Consider the following 4,634-nt stretch of genomic DNA (forward strand, 5'->3'; position numbering starts at 1 on the left):
ATGAGGATGAGAGCTGGCTACAGGTGCCTCCAGGGCGACCCCTAGCCAGCCCTCACCCTTGGAGCAGCTCAATGAGGATGAGAGCTGGCTACAGGTGCCTCCAGGGCGACCCCTAGCCAGCCCTCACCCTTGGAGCAGCTCAATGAGGATGAGAGCTGGCTACAGGTGCCTCCAGGGCGACCCCTAGCCAGCCCTCACCCTTGGAATAGCTGAATGAGGATGAGAGCTGGCTACAGGTTTGATGATAGCAAAAGCACTTAAAATTCAATCTGCAACAAAATAAAGTCGCTCTGACGCCGCCGTTAAGGGCTGCGTCCGTTATCACGCTGATCTGATAAATTACAGAAAAAAAACGTAAACTTTATCGTTTTTTTGGCGCACTTATTTCATCGCCCGTTCCTACGTGCCGCCGTTCAGCACAGCATCCGTTATCACGCTCATCTGATGAATTACGGAAAAAAAGCGTAAACTTTATAGTTTTTTTGGCGCGCTTATTTCACCGCCCGTTCCTACGCGCCGCCATTCAGCGCAGCGTCCGTTATCACGCTCATCTGATGAATTACGGAAAAAAAACGGAAACTTTATAGTTTTTTTGGCGCGCTTATTTCACCGCCCGTTCCTACGCGCCGCCGTTCAGCGCAGCGTCCGTTATCACCCTCATCTGATGAATTACGGAAAAAAAACGTAAACTTTATAGTTTTTTTGGCGCGCTTATTTCACCGCCCGTTCCTATGCGCCGCCGTTCAGCGCAGCGTCCGTTATCACGCTCAATGAGGATGAGAGCTGGCTACAAGTGCCTCCAGGGCAACACGTAGCCAGCCCTCACCCTTGGAATAGCTCGATGAGGATGAGAGCTGGCTACAGGTGCCTCCAGGGCGACCCCTAGCCAGCCCTCACCCTTGGAGCAGCTCAATGAGGATGAGAGCTGGCTACAGGTGCCTCCAGGGCGACCCCTAGCCAGCCCTCACCCTTGGAGCAGCTCAATGAGGATGAGAGCTGGCTACAGGTGCCTCCAGGGCGACCCCTAGCCAGCCCTCACCCTTGGAGCAGCTCAATGAGGATGAGAGCTGGCTACAGGTGCCTCCAGGGCGACCCCTAGCCAGCCCTCACCCTTGGAGCAGCTCAATGAGGATGAGAGCTGGCTACAGGTGCCTCCAGGGCGACCCCTAGCCAGCCCTCACCCTTGGAGCAGCTCAATGAGGATGAGAGCTGGCTACAGGTGCCTCCAGGGCGACCCCTAGCCAGCCCTCACCCTTGGAGCAGCTCAATGAGGATGAGAGCTGGCTACAGGTGCCTCCAGGGCGACCCCTAGCCAGCCCTCACCCTTGGAATAGCTCAATGAGGATGAGAGCTGGCTACAGGTTTGATGATAGCAAAAGCACTTAAAATTCAATCTGCAACAAAATAAAGTCGCTCTGACGCCGCCGTTAAGGGCTGCGTCCGTTATCACGCTGATCTGATAAATTACAGAAAAAAAACGTAAACTTTATCGTTTTTTTGGCGCACTTATTTCATCGCCCGTTCCTACGTGCCGCCGTTCAGCACAGCATCCGTTATCACGCTCATCTGATGAATTACGGAAAAAAAACGTAAACTTTATAGTTTTTTTGGCGCGCTTATTTCACCGCCCGTTCCTACGCGCCGCCATTCAGCGCAGCGTCCGTTATCACGCTCATCTGATGAATTACGGAAAAAAAACGTAAACTTTATAGTTTTTTTGGCGCGCTTATTTCACCGCCCGTTCCTACGCGCCGCCGTTCAGCGCAGCGTCCGTTATCACCCTCATCTGATGAATTATGGAAAAAAAACGTAAACTTTATAGTTTTTTTGGCGCGCTTATTTCACCGCCCGTTCCTATGCGCCGCCGTTCAGCGCAGCGTCCGTTATCACGCTCAATGAGGATGAGAGCTGGCTACAAGTGCCTCCAGGGCGACACGTAGCCAGCCCTCACCCTTGGAATAGCTCAATGAGGATGAGAGCTGGCTACAGGTGCCTCCAGGGCGACCCCTAGCCAGCCCTCACCCTTGGAGCAGCTCAATGAGGATGAGAGCTGGCTACAGGTGCCTCCAGGGCGACCCCTAGCCAGCCCTCACCCTTGGAGCAGCTCAATGAGGATGAGAGCTGGCTACAGGTGCCTCCAGGGCGACCCCTAGCCAGCCCTCACCCTTGGAGCAGCTCAATGAGGATGAGAGCTGGCTACAGGTGCCTCCAGGGCGACCCCTAGCCAGCCCTCACCCTTGGAGCAGCTCAATGAGGATGAGAGCTGGCTACAGGTGCCTCCAGGGCGACCCCTAGCCAGCCCTCACCCTTGGAGCACCTCAATGAGGATGAGAGCTGGCTAAAGGTGCCTCCAGGGCGACCCCTAGCCAGCCCTCACCCTTGGAGCAGCTCAATGAGGATGAGAGCTGGCTACAGGTGCCTCCAGGGCGACCCCTAGCCAGCCCTCACCCTTGGAATAGCTCAATGAGGATGAGAGCTGGCTACAGGTTTGATGATACCAAAAGCACTTAAAATTCAATCTGCAACAAAAAAAAGTCGCTCTGACGCCGCCGTTAAGGGCTGCGTCCGTTATCACGCTCATCTGATAAATTACAGAAAAAAAACGTAAACTTTATCGTTTTTTTGGCGCACTTATTTCACCGCCCGTTCCTACGTGCCGCCGTTCAGCACAGCATCCGTTATCACGCTCATCTGATGAATTACGGAAAAAAACGTAAACTTTATAGTTTTTTTGGCGCGCTTATTTCACCGCCCGTTCCTACGCGCCGCCATTCAGCGCAGCGTCCGTTATCACGCTCATCTGATGAATTACGGAAAAAAAACGTAAACTTTATAGTTTTTTTGGCGCGCTTATTTCACCGCCCGTTGCTACGCGCCGCCGTTCAACGCAGCTTCCGTTATCACGCTCATCTAATGAATTATGGAAAAAAAACGTACACTTTATAGCTTTTTTGGCGCGCTTATTTCACCGCCCGTTCCTACGCGCCGCCGTTCAGCGCAGCTTCCGTTATCACGCTCATCTGATGAATTACGGAAAAAAAACGTAAATTTTATAGTTTTTTTGGCGCGCTTATTTCACCGCCCGTTCCTACGCGCCGCCGTTCAGCACAGCGTCCGTTATCACCCTCATCTGATGAATTACGGAAAAAAAACATAAACTTTATAGTTTTTTTGGCGCGCTTATTTCACCGCCCGTTCCTATGCGCCGCCGTTCAGCGCAGCGTCCGTTATCACGCTCAATGAGGATGAGAGTTGGCTACAGGTGCCTCCAGGGCGACACGTAGCCAGCCCTCACCCTTCGAATAGCTCAATGAGGATGAGAGCTGGCTACAGGTGCCTCCAGGGCGACCCCTAGCCAGCCCTCACCCTTGGAGCAGCTCAATGAGGATGAGAGCTGGCTACAGGTGCCTGTAGGGCGACCCCTAGCCAGCCCTCACCCTTGGAGCAGCTCAATGAGGATGAGAGCTGGCTACAGGTGCCTCCAGGGCGACCCCTAGCCAGCCCTCACCCTTGGAGCAGCTCAATGAGGATGAGAGCTGGCTACAGGTGCCTCCAGGGCGACCCCTAGCCAGCCCTCACCCTTGGAGCAGCTCAATGAGGATGAGAGCTGGCTACAGGTGCCTCCAGGGCGACCCCTAGCCAGCCCTCACCCTTGGAGCAGCTCAATGAGGATGAGAGCTGGCTACAGGTGCCTCCAGGGCGACCCCTAGCCAGCCCTCACCCTTGGAGCAGCTCAATGAGGATGAGAGCTGGCTACAGGTGCCTCCAGGGCGACCCCTAGCCAGCCCTCACCCTTGGAGCAGCTCAATGAGGATGAGAGCTGGCTACAGGTGCCTCCAGGGCGACCCCTAGCCAGCCCTCACCCTTGGAGCTGCTCAATGAGGATGAGAGCTGGCTACAGGTGCCTCCAGGGCGACCCTTAGCCAGCCCTCACCCTTGGAATAGCTCAATGAGGATTAGAGCTGGCTACAGGTTTGATGATAGCAAAAGCACTTAAAATTCAATCTGCAACAAAAAAAAGTCGCTCTGACGCCGCCGTTAAGGGCTGCGTTCGTTATCACGCTCATCTGATAAATTACGGAAAAAAAACGTAAACTTTATAGTTTTTTTGGCGCGCTTATTTCACTGCCTTTTCCTACGCGCCGCCGTTCAGCGCAGCTTCCGTTATCACGCTCATCTAATGAATTATGGAAAAAAACGTAAACTTTATAGTTTTTTTGGCGCGCTTATTTCACCGCCCGTTCCTACGCGCCACCGTTCAGCGCCGCTTCCGTTATCACGCTCATTTGATGAATTACGGAAAAAAAACGTAAACTTTATAGTTTTTTTGGCGCGCTTATTTCACCGCCCGTTCCTACGCCCCGCGGTTCAACGCACCTTCCGTTATCACGCTCATCTGATGAATTACGGAAAAAAAACGTAAACTTTATAGTTTTTTTGGCGCGCTTATTTCACCGCCCGTTCCTACGCGCCACCGTTCAGCGCCGCTTCCGTTATCACGCTCATCTGATGAATTACAGAAAAAAAACGTAAACTTTATCGGTTTTTTGGCGCACTTATTTCACCGCCAGTTCCTACGTGCCGCCGTTCAGCGCAGCGTCCGTTATCACGCTCATCTGATGAATTACGGAAAA

This window comes from Phyllobates terribilis, unplaced genomic scaffold (genome assembly GCF_046119375.1).
Source record: "Phyllobates terribilis strain yellow unplaced genomic scaffold, ASM4611937v1 Scaffold_131__1_contigs__length_4997060, whole genome shotgun sequence".
Lineage (NCBI taxonomy): Eukaryota > Metazoa > Chordata > Amphibia > Anura > Dendrobatidae > Phyllobates > Phyllobates terribilis.